This window comes from Thunnus albacares, chromosome 12, assembly GCF_914725855.1.
Source record: "Thunnus albacares chromosome 12, fThuAlb1.1, whole genome shotgun sequence".
In the NCBI taxonomy this organism is placed as follows: Eukaryota; Metazoa; Chordata; class Actinopteri; order Scombriformes; family Scombridae; genus Thunnus; species Thunnus albacares.
In genome coordinates this window covers 1,740,385-1,760,492 of record NC_058117.1, presented here as the reverse complement: position 1 = coordinate 1,760,492, position 20,108 = coordinate 1,740,385, and the positions used below count along the sequence as shown (strand labels likewise).

At 36.5% G+C, this 20,108-nt stretch overlaps 2 long non-coding RNA genes across 2 annotated transcripts; both read left to right on the top strand.

Moving 5' to 3' along the window:
- Positions 1-12,697: 12,697 nt before the first annotated feature.
- Positions 12,698-14,032, top strand: LOC122993106. The gene is made up of 3 exons (XR_006406336.1): positions 12,698-12,818; positions 13,070-13,128; positions 13,639-14,032. It is a non-coding gene; the product is annotated as an uncharacterized LOC122993106 (long non-coding RNA).
- Positions 14,033-18,306: 4,274 nt separating this feature from the next.
- Positions 18,307-19,561, top strand: LOC122993269. The gene is made up of 3 exons (XR_006406367.1): positions 18,307-18,384; positions 19,102-19,248; positions 19,502-19,561. It is a non-coding gene; the product is annotated as an uncharacterized LOC122993269 (long non-coding RNA).
- The last annotated feature ends 547 nt before the right edge of the window (positions 19,562-20,108 follow it).

Here is a 20,108-nt window from a genome sequence, read left to right as displayed (position 1 = left end):
TTAGTTCTTACTTTGAATATTTACTAAAATTAAATTTGAGAGATCAAATAAAACATGCTTTATATAAATTTTCTGTAAAAATGTTTATGAAGTGTTCACATGGTACTGATCTGCACTGACTAAAAGAAAGTGGTCTGCTGTTTACTGTAGGTGTGAATGCTGCTAAAGTATTTTTAGCTACAGGAAAAGCCAAACACTGTTTACCCTCATGGCCTATAGTGTCTCCAGTAAGTCCTCCAAATTAAACAACAAAATACACTGTTGGACCAGAGTGACACATAAAAATTTTTTTGATCTATTTTCTGCTCCTATCAACAGTAATCAGGGGGACATCAGTTGTCCATGCCATACAAAATTAAAATTATTACTGTCTTTGGGGTTAAGAGACCTTCATTGTCATGGGTACAATCATAACTAAATGGTCAAGATTAGGGGATGATAGTGGATATGGTTTAATAAAAAAATCACAGAGCTGATTTGCATTTGGAAACATGGTATAAACAGCAATGTGCTGTATTAGGGCCACTAGGCTTCTTTCATTTGAATGTAAACATGTTGTTTTGGAGGACTTGCATAAACTACTGATCCTGTCTTTTTCTTATGAGGACTGTGTCGTTAGATATGTTAAATAATACACCAAAAAGACAACCAGAAGAGGTTTGAGTCAAAAGACAATCTACACAACATGATTCTGTATTATCTACATTATAAACAGATGGAACTTTATATTATGACTAATAATTGTTTTGCAGCATCAGTTCTTAACTATAGACTGTATATAAAGATGGACGTAGCAAGGTGTAACATTGACCATTGGTTTGCATTGGAGCCAGGCTGAAGCACATAGTTGCAGTCTATGGTCGGCGCCATCTTTTCTGTTTGGAGCCAGGACCTTCCAAATAAAGAGTGCAGGGTGTTGCCTTTCATGTTCTGGAAGCATGCCCCGCTACCTCGGCCCAAAGCGAACACAGTGTTGCACAATTAGGCTAACATTAACAACTTTAGCTAAATTGTGCTAACAGGACAGCTATTATAATCAAATAACATTAAACTTACCGAAAATTTTGCAACAATAGTCCGACTCAGAGAGAGTCGGAGAGCAGCAGGCGAGCAACTGTCAATCAATATCCACACAGCAGACATCGCTGCCCACTATAAGTCTTCAAATCTTAATAACGGATCAATAATTTTAAAAATGACCACCAGCACACATATTAAAGGGTACAAATTTAGCGATTTAGATTTGTTTGACATTTGTTGAGAATGACTCTTTGAAAAATTTGACTTAGTATTTCTACAGAGATGTTGAGACCTGTGTGAGAACAATGTGGTCTTAAGTCAAGTCAGTTTTATTTATATAGTGCCAAATCACATTGGAAGTTCAATCTCACACAGAGTCTGCCCTCTACTGGACTTCACTCTACTGGGTAATTCTCTCCTCCAATCACACGCACAAAATTGCCCACTGAAATTTGTATTTACAGTCAGGATTCGCCTACCAATTTGTTGTGTCTTATACATTACATAAGCAGTATCTCACTGCCGGTTCACCATCCTTCTTACTTCAGCAACAGCAAATCTGCTCATTGACCTTACCTCTACATGGATGGAGTTGCCGCTCCATAACGCTTGTCACTCATTGTGTCCTAGCTTCTTAGCCGATACAAAATCAGTGCAACTCTATAGTGTGGGTGTGAATGGTCAGAATGTGTGTGGGAACATGATTAAGAAAACAGTCCTGATGAATAAATTATTGAGCAAAGTAAAAGATGTGACAATGTACTTGAATATGAAAACACCTGCTCTCAGTCAGAGACAAAACAGAAATTTTTTGTTCTCATTGAGACATGAACATCTGTTTCACTCTTCACAGTGTATCCTGTATGTGGTGAACAGAGTGCTTTTTAAACAACAAAGCAGGTTGCTGAGCAGATCACACCTTACATGCACACCACCACAGACATGACCACCGTATACTTGAGCAAAAACAGAGATATGCACTGTATTAGATCAGAATGAGTAAGTTGTTTGTTGTTAGTTGTTATAAGTTCTGATCATACAGCCCATTTCCAAATAGTGGTTTCTGATCCATGCAGTTAAAAAGGTTTCATCAAGGGTCCAGATGTTTTTCAATAAAGAGGAGTTCAAACTTTTAAACACAATAAAGTCAGTAAAAAACAGTAGTATTTACATCTACTGTGACATTACCCCAAAACATTCTTCCTAAAGACTTTACAGCCTTTTAGCTTGATATTATCAATTTAATGCAAACATAAGCAGACAATAGTGTTTCACTCCCTCTAGTGGATCACATCCCTGTTGGAGTAACAGTGACAACAAATTGACCAGTTAGAGTCTAACAATACTACTACTGTACAGTGCACTATATATCTGTGTCCTCATGTTTTTATACCTTTGCTTAATTAGAAGGTCTATTCGTTGTCTCTGTACATCAGTATATTCATACGTATAAAATGCACTTCTGTATTGGCTCCTCAGTTGGAATTTGCAGTGTGGTTGTTTTTATCAGGTACTTTTCTTCAAGTGTCTTCTGAAGAAATCTTTTTAATCTTAACATCAATGCAAAAACCAACACTTACCATTGCACCAATAGAAAACAACCACAGAAGAAAATGTTCCATTAGACTAGCCAATCATGACTTACATTTCCTTTAATGGAAAAGTGTGCGTTGGTCGTGACATCCGTGAGTAAGAACAGTGTCGCTGCCTGTCAGCTACAGGTCATCATCACACATGGACGGGCTGCATGTTTTTCTAGTTGTTCTCTTAGGTAATTATTTTGATATTACATTTTGAAGAGTACATTACAATTGGTCCCATTTTGAGAATTGACTCATGCAGTAACCTGCATCTTTTATAAGGTGAAATGTTGCACTGTAACATTTCAACCTGCTTTAATTGTTGTGTTTGTATTCCAGGAGTTGTTTCCTGCAGTTATGATGGGATCTCTGGATCAGTGTTGGAGGTTACAGTCAGACCAGGAGACAACATCACTCTGTACTGTGACTGCAAAACATCATCTGGAGTATACATAGTGTGGTACAGGAACTGTTCTCATGAGAACCAGCCTTCTCTTGTTCTGAGAACAAAAGTAACGCAAAGAAACAAGAGAGCCAGAGACCCTACAGACTTTCTGAATCCATTCCCTCGTTTTCATTTGGTGAAGAACAAATCCTCTGACTCCTACGACCTGCTGATCATGAACATCACTGATTCAGATGAGGGCCTCTACTACTGTGGAACTGAACAGCCCATGGTGGAGGATAAGGAAACAATTTCTTTCAGAGATGTTTACACTTATGGAAATGCCACAAGGATCGTAGTCAGTAAGTAGTCTCATCTGACTTCTCTATATGTGTGAATTATCTACACAGTAAATTTAACCATTTGACCAACTAATCACCACACAGGAAGAAAATGTGGGCTTACATTAATGTGGACATTTGAAAAATAAAAAGTAATTAAGCCTTCATGGTGTTGCTAATCTGATCTGAATGGATCTGAAGTGTTATGAGTCATGATAAATGTAAAGCCAATATGTTCTATGTTTTTTTTTTGTTGTTGTTTTTTTATGCAGAGTGACTTTTGAGATAATTTTCCATTTACAAAAAAACCCAAAAAAGTTTCACTTATTGTTGACATTTGCAAGCCTAATAACTCACAATAAAGACATCGGCCAAATTAGAATGATTGTAGATATGATTCTGGTTGTTTCTGTATCTTAAAGGCGATTCTGAATTTGGGCCAAAGTGAAAAAGTCATGTAAGGATTTTGTTTCTACAAATGTGTGCACTTTTATTACAGATGGAGCAGGAAAACCATCATGATGCTAAATCCAGCATAGAATATTGCATATATGACAGACAGGTGACAAATTCAAGGAAAAACCGATACAGGCCTGAATGCTTTATCCCTACAGTGAGGGGATCTGGTGGCTCTGTTATGCTTTGGGAGGCATTTTGCTGGCATGGTTTGGGTCCATTTGTCTCCTTAGAGTGAAGAGTCACTGCTTATCAGTACAAAGTTATTCTGAGTCATCACCTTCATCCTATGATGAAACATTTCTATCCTGATGGGAATGGTCTCTTCCAGGATGACAGTGCCCCAATACACAGGGTATGAGGGGTCACTGAATGGTTTGATGAGTATGAAAATGATGTGAATCATATGCTATGGCCCTCACAGTCACCAGATCTCAACCCAATTGAACACCTATGGGAGATTTTGGACCAACGTGTTAGACAGCGTTCTGCACCACCATCATCTAAACACCAAATGAGGTAATATCTTTTGGAAGAATGGTGTTCCTCAGCCTTGGCATTTTCTCTACAAGTCTCTGAAACTTGTCTGGAGGGAGACACACGTATTGATTTGCAGTGACCCTTCTTTCTAATGGGGCAAGTGGACCCGAACCATGCCAGAAAAATGCCCCCCACAACATAACAGAGCCACCAGATCTCCTCACTGTAGGGGTCAATCATTCAGGCCTGTACCAGTTTTTCCTATAATTTGTCACCCGTCTGTATATATATATATGTATATGTGTGTGAGTGTGTGTGTGTGTGTTAGGATGCCTGTCAATCTGTGTCAGTCCTTGATTGTCTGCAGTGTCGGAGATGGTTTCCCATAGCTGACAATGGTTGTTAAGGCCTTTTCACATTGTTCTTCAGGTAGCCAAGATGTTGTATCCAATTGAGACTGACTAAGACATGGGTATTCCCCTGTCCCCTGGCACTTCTGGCCTTAAGTGACACAACTTCTCTGGCGCATTGGGGAAAATACTTTGAAACTGTTAAGAGTGGAGGTACAAGCAATTCTCCACTTTTGTGGAAAATTGGACCCTACACTACAAGCTACTCAGAAAAAGTAGCTAAACAAGGTATTTCACATCAAGAAACATCCACTGAGAAGTGGCATAATAACCACATGTATGTGTAATTTAGTACACCACAAAAAGAAATGTTGGAGTTGAATGAATGGTCAGCTTGGTAGTTGGTCAGGAGTCAGTCTCCTTTACTCTCTGCTCCATTCTATGCATTTCCTTCTGCAGGTAAGGTCAATTAGTCAGACATATAGAGCCACTGAGTGCCAAAAAGCCCTACTGCTTTAAAGAACCATGTTCCGTACAATCACTTTTCAATTAATTTAATGATATATTAAAAGTCATTCAACCCAAACTTTTTTGTGGTGTACTACATTACATGTACATCTGATTATGCCACCTCTCAGTAGATGACTCTAGATGTGAAATACTTTGTTTAGCTACTTTTTCTGAGTAGTGTTGGGTGCAATTTTCAACAAAAGTAGAGAGTTGCTTGTACCTCCACTCTTAACAGTTTCAAAGTATCCTCCTAAACACTCCAGAGAAGCTGCATCACCAAAGGCCAGTGGTGTGTGGCACACATTTAACCCAGGACAGAGGAATACCCATGTCTCAGTCAGCCTGAATTGGATACAACATCTTGGCTATGAGAAGTTAGCAACCCTGAAACCCAAAGTGAAAAGGCCTAACAATCATCATCAGGAAACCATCCCCCACACTGCAGACAACCAAGGACTGACACAGATTGACAGACACAGATTCACACCCCTCATCACCCCTCCAAAAACGGAGGCAAGGAGTAAAAAACTTCAGTAGAGCCAATACCTTATGGACACTTATGTTGCAGTAGTTTGACATTGGGCTTTTGGGGATTAATCCATCCTCTAGCTGATTTATCCCTTGTATCTCTGACAATCTAATTAATCTTAATTTCTCACACCCCCTTAAATTGTTGTTCCCAGGCAGCATTTCTACTTGCAGACAATAGAAGATCCTCTAAAGGCTCTGTGACAAACTATTTATTCCCCTCTGCAGAGACACAGAGCGGGAAACATTTTTACAAAACTGATCAAACACTTAATACTTGTTTTCCTGTCAAACTTTGTCACATAACAACTCATTGATCAGGGTTACATTTTCAGTCTTTTTCTGTCCTAATGAATACATCCATGCAAGAGTGTGAATGTCGCACCACAACATCTAACAGGGGACCAGTATCGTTTTGTTGAAGCAAAGAGGGGACTTCAGTCAATCTGTACAATGGAGACCATCTTTTCTGTTTTAGATACACACATTTCTACACATACAGCCCTCTTTAAAGGTCTACATCCTGTTGTGCTGGTTCTGGGAGAGGCTGCAGGTAACTTCATCACTTTGCTGAATATTTCAATGCCCTTTTCTGTACAAGTTAAAGTTTCTCCCGAAGTCCCCTGTCCTGAAAGATGCAGTCAGCTCTGGAGAGATTACTGCAAATTGAAACAACATTAGCTCAATTCACACTAGTGTCTAAAAACACATGAAATGAACTGCACATTTGTGTCTGAACAACAACAATGATTAGTTGTGGTCATCAAAAATCATGTCAGCCCAATAACATTAATTATTGATGATACACTACAATGTAAGAGGCCGTGCTCATTCTAACTACTTATTTACTGTTGGGAAGTGTAATGTGTTCCAATCAATCATATTTTAGTAACTCACAGTTGATCATATATGTACAGTCCACATCTGGAATTAGAATATGGAATTAGACCCATTTCTGCTGAGTATCAGTGTGACATTAATGCAGCATTGGTTATGTGCGTTCCACGTCATGATATCATATTAGTAATATGTGTGTGTGTGTGTGTGTATGTGTGGATAGGTTTTATACAGGAAAAAAAAAATTAAACATGTCTTTATTTCCATTATATATCTATAACATTGGAATGACAAACATTCACCCACTTGTTTGTGTTTGATTCAGACTCCAGTGAGCCAGATTACCAAACCTCAACCCACCAACAAGACTGTGGTGTGTGCTGGACGCTGCTGCTCTCTCTCTGTCCATCTCTGGCTGTTCTCTCCTCTCTCCTCTTCTCTCTTTTGGTTTATCAGCTCAGCCAGAAAACAGGTACCTACTGTACAGTATGTCACTTTTATCCACTTGGTCCTTCTATCCTCAGTTCATTAGATTACTTTGATGACTAGTTCTTTAAAAGTTTATATCTGAACTTGTTATCCAGAGATGTTCTCAAAATTGCATCTAAAAGCTTGTTTTTAACCTCATAACTGGCTTTAGATACAATAATTAATATTCTTTAAGGTATTTTGTGAGGTTGGTTTTCATGGTGTAATGATGTTATATTCATGTCTGCAGCTAAAGAACCTCAAGTGGACCAACAAAGACCTGACACCAGAGGAACAACAGGAAATCTGGTAATTTATGGTATTAATTTGAATCACTTTTCAAAAGTTTGTGACTTTCTCATGACCAACATTTTCACTTGTCACACAGGTATAAATCCTGTCTCAGATGAAACATATTATCTAATTATACTATTAATGGCTCCATTTCATTTGGTGTTTCAATGGTGGGACCTTGGTGTTGTTCATACTGACTCACTGGCACAGTTATATATAATAGAGCAATTATTCATGATTCCTAATCATTAATAATCATTAATACAATGAGAAAGACACTGATCCCCAATTCTTGCTTCAATGTGTTTAATATTGAATTATAGACAATCAAAGTAGTACATCTGTATAGTACATGTTCATGATTCTAATAACAGATGTCAAATCATAGGGTGAAGATGTGTGTTACGCTGCACTGGAAACCTGTCAGGCATCACTGAAGAAAACTCTGAGTTCTGACTTCAGCACTTATACTGCCATCATTTATTACAGGGTATAAACGGAGACAAGTAGTTGATTAATTAACTAGTGGTGATACATATAGACTACACATATATAGACATATAAGGTTGAAAGAAATTGTTTGTTTGGAAAAGTTCATACTAAACTCTACTTTTTTGTGTCAATTCTCCAATGAGGATAAATATACAGTAACTGTTGTTTTGCTGTATTATTTAGTAGTTCATGAAGCCATCAGTGCTTCCACTGTGTACTTCCACTTCAACTGTTTCTGATTGTTTCTAATTGTTTTGGATTTTCCTCTGTTAGTGGCCTGAACCACAATTTATGTGAATTCATCCATATGTTCATTTGTTCATTCATTCTTCTAAGAATATACATGCTTTTATCTCATCACACCTGGATTACTGTTACAGCCTTTTTATATGCCTGAATAGAAAAACTGTAGAGCAGCTACAGACAGTACAGAACTCAGCTGCCAGGCTTTGAACCAGAGTAAACAGGTTTGAACACATCACCCCAGTTTTAGCCTCTTTACACTGCCTTCCAGTGTATTTTAAAATTGATTTCAAGGTTCTTTTAATTAATTAAGAGGCACTAAATGGTCTGACTCCTCAATATATCTCAGATCGTTTATTCCCATACGACCCTGCTCACACTGAAATCCTCAGGCAGGGACCTTATATCTGTTCTAACTCTCGGCTGTAGACTAAGAGGAACAGAGCTTTTGAAATCAGAGCCCTGAGTCTCTGGAACAACCTGCCTGAGGAAATGAGGCAGGCTGAGTCAGTGGCTTCCTTTTAATCTAAACTCAAAATGTACTTTTATCACATCACCTTCCCTGATTTCACCTGATTCTAGTTTTTATTCTGTGTTATGGGTTTTGCTATCTTAGTTTTAAGTTGCTCTTTTAGTACTTTTATTCTGTTATTGCTGTTTGTTTGTTTTCCTGTGAAGTAACTGTGTTTGGATAAGTGCTAATAAATAAATAAATATGTTATTTTTATTATTATTATTATTAGTAGTAGTAGTAGTAGCAGTAGTAGTAGTAATAGTATTATTGTTCTTGTTGCTGTTGTTATAATAATAATAATAATGATAATAATATAAGAATAGATACTGTACATCTTGTGTATTTTATTTCCCTTCACCACCTAAATAAAATATTGAACACTGATGAGCTATGAAAATAAACAAATAAACCTCACAAATATAAAACCTGTCTGTGGCTGTTGATTACAATTTGCTTCAGATTCAATGATTTGATTGAAATTGATCTGCTACATTTCATATCAGCAGTGACGACTGCTGTTATTTACACAGTTGAACCAGGATGGAAACATTTCAGGGCTGTAATGAGGCAACTAAAATTCATAAATTACAATTTTTAAATATACAATAATGATGAGATAATAATAATAATAACAAGACATGTTGGAAATTAAATAATGTACAAGCATTAATAAAAGGCTTTTTACATATAAAAGATATAAAAGATGTCACAAAACCATTAATGAAAAAACACGTCCACAGACTCAATTCCTTCTTTAAGGAGGAATTGAGTCTGTGGACGTGTTTTTTCATTCATTCATTCATCCCAGAATAGATGCAGCTTGTGTGTTTTATTTCCTTCCACCTTTTAAATAACTGATTAAAAACTGATATGCACACAAACCTCTAGATAGATTGTTTGTTGTTGCCAAATTTGCCTCAGCTTCTTTTTTTTAATTGAAATAGATGTGTTATAGTTCACAGAATGGCCCTGCCACCTAGTTTTTAAGAAGTTACAAGATAATACACAGTTGGCAGTTAAGCCACATCATGTTGTCCATAAGATCAGTAAGGTTTACAGGAAACCCACAATGACAAACAGCCCCTCATATGACCGCAGAGCTCAACATGCAGACAGACTGAGGCTGCAGATTAGTGGCCTGCTGAAGGTATCAAACGGCTTCATTTTGCAGGGTTCATTGTAGATGTTGAGAACACAGATCATTCTTCAAATCACACACACACAAACCAGAGATGACAGAAAACCATCTGGTCTTTTTTGTTTTTTCCTCTTGATCATTACATTATTCTAACTGAAAAAATGCTCTAAAACGGTTCACATTACGATGGTATACAGTAAACCTCAACTGACTGTTGAACTGGGTGTTGTTAAGGCAGATACTATACAAGAAAGCCAGAATGTAGAGGTAAACATGTAATGTAAACAGAGGAGGTTTGACCCCATGTTGTCCACATCACTCTAAACTAGACAAGAAGGGGTCATCTTGATTCTAAATTTTGTATTATCTTCATTCTTAATTCAATACAGTTTCTTCAACTTCATATTAACACAAATAATTATATTGTTCTATTAGTTTTGACCAGAAAATCCAAATCCCTGAAGAAGAATTCCACAGATTCTCACCCAAAATAAGAAACTATTGAGGAAAGTAAAATATGTAACAATGTACTTGAATATGAAAACATCTAAATGCTCTCAGCCAGAAACACAACAGACATGTTTTGATCTCATGAAGACATAAACCTCTGTTTCACTCTTCACAGTGTATCCTGTATGTGGTGAGCAGAGTGATTTTTAAACAACAGAGCAGGTTGCTGAGCAGATCACACCTTACGTGCACACTGACACAAAGGTGAGCAGCGTGTACTTGAGCACAAACAGAGGTATGCACTGTATTAGTTCAGAATGAGTAAGTTGTTTGTTGTTAGTTGTTGTAAGTTATGACCATGCAGCTCATGTCCAAATAGTGGTTTCTGATCCATGCAGTTAAAAAGGTTTCATCAAGGGTCCAGATGTTTTTCATTTAAGAGGAGTTCAAACTTTTAAACACAATAAAGTCAGTAAAAAACAGTAGTATTTACATCTACTGTGACATTACCCCAAAACATTCTTCCTAAAGACTTTTACAGCCTTTTAGCTTGATATTATCAATTTAATGCAAACATAAGCAGACAATAGTGTTTCACTCCCTCTAGTGGATCACATCCCTGTTGGAGTGACAACAAATTGACCATTTAGAGTCTAACAATACTACTACTGTACAGTGCACTACATATCTATGTCCTCATGTTTTTATACCTTTGCTTAATTAGAAGGTCTATTCGTTGTCTCTGTACATCAGTATATTCATAAGTATAAAATGCACTTCTGTATTGGCTCCTCCGTTGGAATTTGCAGTGTGGTTGTTTTTATCAGGTACTTTTCTTCAAGTGTCTTCTGAAGAAATCTTTTTAATCTTAACATCAATGCAAAAACCAACACTTACCATTGCACCAATAGAAAACAACCACAGAAGAAGATGTTCCATTAGACTAGCCAATCATGACTTACATTTCCTTTAATGGAAAAGTGTGCGTTGGTCGTGACATCTGTGATTACGAACAGTGTCGCTGCCTGTCAGCTACAGGTCATCATCACACATGGACGGGCTGCATGTTTTTCTAGTTGTTCTCTTAGGTAATTATTTTGATATTACATTTTGAAGATTACATTACAATTGGTCCCATTTTGAGAATTAACTCATCAGTAACCTGCATCTTTTATAACGTGAAATGTTGCACTGTAACATTTCAACCTGCTTTAATTGTTGTGTTTGTATTCCAGGAGTTGTTTCCTGCAGTCATGATGGGATCTCTGGATCAGTGTTGGAGGTTACAGTCAGACCAGGAGACAACATCACTCTGTACTGTGACTGCAAAAGATCATCTGGAGTATTCATAGTGTGGTACAGGAACTGTTCTCATGAGAACCAGCCTTCTCTTGTTCTGAGAACAACATTTAAGAGAGATGCTACAGACAAAGTCTATACAAACTTTCTGAATCCATTCACTCATTTTCATTTGGTGAAGAACGAATCCTCTGACTCCTACGACCTGCTGATCATGAACATCAGTGATTCAGATGAGGGCCTCTACTACTGTGGAACTGAACAGACCAAGGTGGAGGATAAAACAACAATTTATCAAAGAAATGTTTACACTTATGGAAATGCCACAAGGATCGTAGTCAGTAAGTAGTCTCATCTGACTTCTCTATATGTGTGAATTATCTACACAGTAAATCTAACCATTTGATCAACTAATCACCGCACAGGAAGAAATTGTGGGCTTACATTAATGTGGACATTTGAAAAATAAGAAGTAGCTGAGCCTTCATGATGTCACAGTGCACATACAAACATCATTAGCTGGTCATGAGGTTGAATCCAGAGTAAAACAACTGCCTATCTGGAAGGAAATGCTGTTTCATTGTTACAAAGGATTCCTGCCAAATCAGAGACCTCTTGGATCTGAAGTGTTATGAGTCATGATAAATGTAAACCCAATATTTTATTTTTATTTTTATGCATAGTGAGTTTTGAGATAATTTTCCATTTGCAGATAACAGGGTCAAATGGGGAAAAAGTTTCCTGTTGCACTTACTGTTGACATTTATGAGCCTAATAAATCATAATTAAGACAGAAGCCAAATTAGAATGATTGTAGATGTGAATCTGGTTGTTTCTTTAGTCTAAAGGCAAATCTGAATCTGGGCCAAAGTGAAAAAGTGTATCTAGAAGGCAAACTCAATACTGCACCAAGAGTACTGTGAAGGGCTCAAATTATAATCAATCAATCAATCAATAAATTTTTATTTATATAGCGCCATATCACAACAAAAGTCATCTCAAGGCACTTTTCGCATAGAGCAGGTCAAGACCGTACTCTTTAATTTACAGAGACTCAACAATTCCCCCATGAGCAGCACTTGGCGACAGCGGTAAGGAAAAACTCCCCTTTAACGGGTAGAAACCTCAAGCAGACCCCGGCTTTTGGTGGGCGGCCATCTGCTTTTCTGTCTTTTTTTTGCCGCTCACATAAATTATAATAAACATGTGAAGAAGTTTTAATTTCCATTATGTATCTATAACATTGGAATCACAAACATTCACTCACTTGTTTGCGTTTGATTCAGACTCCAGTGACCAAGATTACCAAACCTCAACCCACCAACAAGACTGTGGTGTGTGCTGGACGCTGCTGCTCTCTCTCTGTCCATCTCTGGCTGTTCTCTCCTCTCTCCTCTTCTCTCTTTTGGTTTATCAGCTCAGCCAGAAAACAGGTACCTACTGTACAGTATGTCACTTTTATATACTTGGTCCTTCTATCCTCATTAGATTACATTAGATTACTTTAATGACTAGTTCTTTAAATGTTTATATCTGAACTTGTTATCCAGAGATATTGTCAAATTTGTATCTAAAAGCTTGTTTTTAACCTCATAACTGGCTTTAGATACAATAATTAACATTCTTTAAGGTATTTTGTGAGGTTGGCTTTTATGGTGTAATGATGTTATATTCATGTCTGCAGCTAAAGAACCTCAAGTGGACCAACAAAGACCTGACACCAGAGGAACAACAGAGAATCTGGTAATTTACAGTATAAACTTGAATCACTTTTCAAAAGTATGTGACTTTCTCATGACGAACATTTTCACTTGTCACACAGGTATAAATCCTGTCTCAGATAAAACATGTTATCTAATTACACTAACAACGGCTGCATTTCATGCAGTGTTTCAATGGTGGGACCTTGATATTGTACATACTGACTCACTGGCACAGTCATATATAGTGGGGCAATTATTCATGATGCTCTATAATTACTAATCATTAATACATTGAGAAAGACATGTGCTTTTCCTGCTATAACAAGTGAAAATACTATCAATGAGAAATGTTTATTGGTTTGCATGTTTCAATTTATTCTTCACTACACAGATCTTTCCATTTTTGCATTTACAGTATGAGATGTTTTACACTAACAACACTGATCCTCAATTCTTCCTTCAATCTGTTTAATATTGAATTATAGACAATCAAAGTAGTACATCTGTATAGTACATGTTCATGATTCTAATAACAGATGTCAAATCATAGGGTGAAGATGTGTGTTACGCTGCACTGGAAACCTGTCAGGCGTCACTGAAGAAAACTCTGAGTTCTGACTTCAGCACTTATTCTACCATCATTTATTACAGGGTATAAACGGAGACAAGAAGTTGTATAATGAATTAATTAGTAGTGATACATATAGACTAGACATATAGACTATTTAGCTTAGATTTAAGCAACAGTCATTACCATCAATAACTGACCTGTGAGAAAATGTGTATGTATAAACTAGCCTCCTTTTTTGTGAAGGTTGAAAGCAATTGTTTGTTTGGAAAAGTTCATACTAAACTCTACTTTTTTGTGTCAATTCTCCAATGAGGATAAATATACAGTAACTGTTGTTTTGCTGTATTATTTAGTAGTTCATGAAGCCATCAGTGCTTCCACTGTATACTTCCACTTCAACTGTTTCTGATTATTTCTGATTGTTTCGGATTTTCCTCTGTTAGTGGCCTGAACCACATTTATATGAATTCATTCATGTGTTCATGTGTTCATTCATTCTTCTCAGAATATACATGCTTTTATCTCATCACACCTGGATAACTGTAACAGCCTTTTACATGCCTGAATAGTAAACTGTAGAGCAGCTACAGACAGTACAGAACTCAGCTGCCAGGCTTTGAACCAGAGTAAACAGGTTTGAACACATCACCCCAGTTTTAGCCTCTTTACACTGGCTCCCAGTGTGTTTTAGAATTGATTTCAATGTTCTGTAATTACTTAAATAGCACTAAATAATCTGACCCCTCAATATATCTCAGATTGTTTACCAACATACTATTTTACTCACACTTTGAGATCTTCAGGCAGGGGCCTTTTACCTGTTCTGACTCTCGGCTGTATACTAAGAGGAACAGAGCTTTTGAAATAAGAGCCCTGAGTCTCTGGAACAACCTGCCTGAGGAAATGAGGCAGGCTGAGTCAGTGGCTTCCTTTTAATCTAAACTCAAAACGTACTTTTATCACACCACCTTCTCTGATTTCACCTGATTCTAGTTTTTATTCTCTGTTTTATGGGTTTTATTATTTTAGTTTTTATGTTGCTCTTTTAGTACTTTTATTCTGTTATTGCTGTGTTTGTTTGTTTTCATGTGAATCACTTTGTTTTGATAAGTGCTATATAAATAAACAAATAATCATTATTATTATTATTATTATTATTATTATTATTATTATTATTATTATTATTATTATTATTATTATTATTATTATTATTATTATTATTATAAGAATAGATGCTGTACATCTTGTGTATTTTATTTCCCTTCACCACTTGAATAAAAGATTGAAAATTGATGAGCTATGAAAATAAACAAATAGCAGTGACGACTGTTTGTCTGTAACAAGACATGATAGCTATTTTCAGGACATTTCCTGTTTTTATCTCAAGTTAGCCACCAGCCCAGAGTCTTCAATACTGGAGTTTGTTGTGTTGGAGATGCTACAGAGAATAATAATAATGATAAACTTTATTTATGTATTTTCAAAAATACACAAATAAAGTGCTTTACATGGTTGAACCAGGATTAACATATTTAAGGAATATTATTAGGCAAAATTGTAGTTCTTAAATATCCAATAATAATATAAGGTCATAACAATAACAGTTAAAACAAGACATGTTGGAAATAAAACAATGTGCAAGCATTAATAAAAGGCTTTTTATACATATAGGATATAAAAGATGTCACGATTCTGTAAGTCTCAGATCCTCAGGCAGGGAGGTCTGGAGCTGAGAGTCACCTTTAGTCTTGAACTGAGATTTAGGAACCGTCAGAGGCAGCTGGCCTGAAGATCTGAGGCTCTGCTGTGACTTGTAGGGGACCAGAAATTTACTGTCAATTCTCCTGTGAGAATATACTGTATATAGATGTTTTGCTGTATTGTACAACAGGTCATGAAGCCATCCACTGTTGCTCACTGTTAGTAGCATGAAGTGTACATGAAATCATTAATGAAAAAAACATTCACAAAGACTCAATTCCTGCCTTTATTCATTCATTCATCCCAGAATAGATGCAGCTTGTGTGTTTTATTTTCTTCCACCACTTAAATAACAGATTGAAAATTGATATGTTTACAAACCTCTAGATAGATTGCTTATTTGTTGTTGCTGAAAACAATTTGCTTCAGATTCACTTTTTTTGAATGAAATCAATCTGTCACAGTTCATAATGACCCTGTCACATAGTTTCTAAGAAGTTACAAGATAATACACAGTTGGCAGTTAAGCCACATCCTGTAGTCCATAATATCAGTAAAGTTTACAGGAAACCCACAATGACAAACAGCCCCTCATATGACTGCAGAGCTCAACATGCAGACAGACTGAGGCTGCAGATTAGTGGCCTGCTGAAGGTATCAAACGGTTTCATTTTGCAGGGTTCATTGTAGATGTTGAGAACACAAATCATTCTTCAAATCACACACACACAAACCACAGATGACAGAAAACCATCTGGTCTTTTTTGTTTTTTTCTTCTGGATCATTACATTATACTAAATCAAAAATGCTTTAAAACAGTTCACATTACAATGGTATACAGTAAATCTCCACTGAGTGTTGTTAAGGCAGATACTATACAACAAAGCCAGAATGTAGCAGCTCTGCAGCCACCACAGCTACATTTAGATGTACAGTGTATCTCTGACTATGTCACAGAGTGACCACAACATAACTTCCTGACATCAGTGACATCTTCTATACTGTTTAAACACTTCGTGTTCATGTAGGATGGATGATTATTTAAGCAAGATATGAATTTTCACTCATTCACACATTAATTAACAATTTTGTATTTCAGAGACACTTAGGAATGGTATAGTCTACACAGGAGCACTTTCACTTGAAGGGTTTTATTGAAACAAACAGAGGAGGGTAAAGAAATAGTGATGGTGTTATCTCTGAACAGTTAGTCACATTAGCTGCATGTGAAACTCTCCTGACCTCTAGTGGAGATGTTAAGTATTGAATCAATAAAAGGCGCCAGAGGAGGTTTGACCCCATGTTGTCTACATCACTTTAAACTAGATGACAAGGGGTCATCTTGATTCCAAATTTTGTATTATCTTCATTCTTAATTTACTACAGTTACTGGTCATAATTATTTTATATTAAAACAAATAATTATATGGTTCTAAAAGTTTTGACCAGAAAATCCAAATCCTTGGAGGCACAAAATGATGAGAAGAATTCCACAGATTCTCACCCAAAATAAGAAATTATTGAGCAAAATAAAACATGTAACAATGTACTTGAATATGAAAACATCTAAATGCTCTCAGCCAGAGACAGGATAGTAATATCCTGTATGTGGTGAGCAGAGTGATTTTTAAACAACAGAGCAGATCACACTTTACGTGCACACCACCACAGACATGACTACAATATACTTGAGCACAAACAGAGGTATGCACTGTATTAGTTCAGAATAAGTAAGTTGTTTGTTGTTAGTTGTTGTAAGTTATGATCATGCAGCTCATGTCCAAATAGTGGTTTCTGATCCATGCAGTTAAAAAGGTTTCATCAAGGGTCCAGATGTTTTTCATTTAAGAGGAGTTCAAACTTTTAAACACAATAAATTCAGTAAAAAAACAGTAGCATTTATATCTACTGTGACATTACCCCCAAAACATTCTTCCTAAAGACTTTTACAGCCTTTTAGCTTGATATTATCAATTTAATGCAAACATAAGCAGACAATAGTGTTTCACTCCCTCTAGTGGATCACATCCCTGTTGGAGTGACAACAAATTGACCATTTAGAGTCTAACAATACTACTGCTGTACAGTGCACTATATATCTATGTCCTCATGTTTTTATACCTTTGCTTAATTAGAAGGTCTATTCGTTGTCTCTGTACATCAGTATATTCATAAGTATAAAATGCACTTCTGTACTGGCTCCTCAGTTGGAATTTGCAGTGTGGTTGTTTTTATCAGGTCTTCTGAAGAAATATTTTTAACCTTAACATCAATGCAAAAAGCAACACTTACCATTGCACCAATAGAAAACAACCACAGAAGAAGATGTTCCATTAGACTAGCCAATCATGACTTACATTTCCTTTAATAGAGAAGTGTGCGTTGGTCGTGACATCCGTGAGTAAGAACAGTGTCGCTGCCTGTCAGCTACAGGTCATCATCACACATGGACGGGCTGCATGTTTTTCTAGTTGTTCTCTTAGGTAATTATTTTGATATTACATTTTGAAGATTACATTACAATTGGTCCCATTTTGACAATTAACTCATCAGTAACCTGCATCTTTTATAACGTGAAATGTTGCACTGTAACATTTCAACCTGCTTTAATTGTTGTGTTTGTATTCCAGGAGTTGTTTCCTGCAGTCATGATGGGATCTCTGGATCAGTGTTGGAGGTTACAGTCAGACCAGGAGACAACATCACTCTGTACTCTGACTGCAACAGATCATCTGGAGTATTCATAGTGTGGTACAGGAACTGTTCTCACGAGAACCAGCCTTCTCTTGTTCTGAGAACAAAAATTCAAGACATAGACCCTACAAAACTTCAGAATCCATTCCCTCATTTTCATTTGGTGAAGAACAAATCCTCTGACTCCTACGACCTGCTAATCGTGAACATCACTGATTCAGATGAGGGCCTCTACTACTGTGGAACTGAACAGCCCAAGGTGGAGGATAAAACAACAATTCATCGAAGAAATGTTTACACTTATGGAAATGCCACAAGGATCGTAGTCAGTAAGTAGTCTCATCTGACTTCTCTATATGTGTGAATTATCTACACAGTAAATCTAACCATTTGATCAACTAATCACCACACAGGAAGAAATTGTGGGCTTACATTAATGTGGACATTTGAAAAATAAGAAGTAGCTGAGCCTTCATGATGTCACAGTGCACATACAAACATCATTAGCTGGTCATGAGGTTGAATCCAGAGTAAAACAACTGCCTATCTGTAAGGAAATGCTGTTTCATTGTTACAAAGGATTCCTGCCAAATCAGAGACCTCTTGGATCTGAAGTGTTATGAGTCATGATAAATGTAAACCCAATATTTTATTTTTATGCATAGTGAGTTTTGAGATAATTTTCCATTTGCAGATAACAGGGTCAAATGGGGAAAAAGTTTCCTGTTGCACTTACTGTTGACATTTACGAGCCTAATAAATCATAATTAAGACAGAAGCCAAATTAGAATGATTGTAGATGTGAATCTGGTTGTTTCTTTAGTCTAAAGGCAAATCTGAATCTGGGCCAAAGTGAAAAAGTGTATCTAGAAGGCAAACTCAATACTGCACCAAGAGTACTGTGAAGAGCTCAAATAATAATGGTGATGTCTTTTTTTTGCCGCTCACATAAATTATAATAAACATGTGAACAAGTTTTAATTTCCATTATATATCTATAACATTGGAATCACAAACATTCACTCACTTGTTTGCGTTTGATTCAGACTCCAGTGAGCCAGATTACCAAACCTCAACCCACCAACAAGACTGTGGTGTGTGCTGGACGCTGCTGCTCTCTCTCTGTCCATCTCTGGCTGTTCTCTCCTCTCTCCTCTTCTCTCTTTTGGTTTATCAGCTCAGCCAGAAAACAGGTACCTACTGTACAGTATGTCACTTTTATCCACTTGATCCTTCTATCCTCAGTTCATTAGAATACTTTGATGACTAGTTCTTTAAATGTTTGTAGCTTAACTTGTTATCCAGAAATATTCAAATTCAAAATAGTCAAATTTGTATCTTTGTTTTTAACCTCATAACTGGCTTCAGATACAATAATTAATATTCTTTAAGGTATTTTGTCAGGTTGGTTTTCATGGTGTAATGATGTTATATTCATGTTTGCAGCTAAAGAACCTCAAGTGGACCAACAAAGACCTGACACCAGAGGAACAACAGAGAATCTGGTAATTTACATTATGAATTTAATCACTTTTCAAAAGTGTGTGACTGTCTAAAAGTAGAATATAAAAAAATATATAAATATAAAACATGTTATCTAATTACATCAATAATGGCTCCATTTCATTTGGTGTTTCAATGATGGGACCTTGGTGTTGTTCATACTGACTCACTGGCACAGTTATATATAATGGAGTAATTATTCATGATGCCTAATGATTACTAATCATTTATACATTGAGAAAGATGTTGCACGTACAGTATATGATGTTTTACAGCAACAACACCAATCCTTGATTCTTACTCCAATGTGTTTAATAGTGAAGTATACAAAATCAAAGTAGTACATCTGTATAGTACATGTTCATGATTCTAAATAACAAATGTCAAATCTCAGGATGAAGATGTGTGTTATGCTGCACTGGAAATTCGTCAAGCATCACAGAGACCAAAGAAGAAGAAAATCCAGAGTTCTGACTTCAGCACATATTCTGCCATCAATACTTCTAGGGTGTGAAGGACCTAACGAGTTAACATTAGAAATGAATGAGAA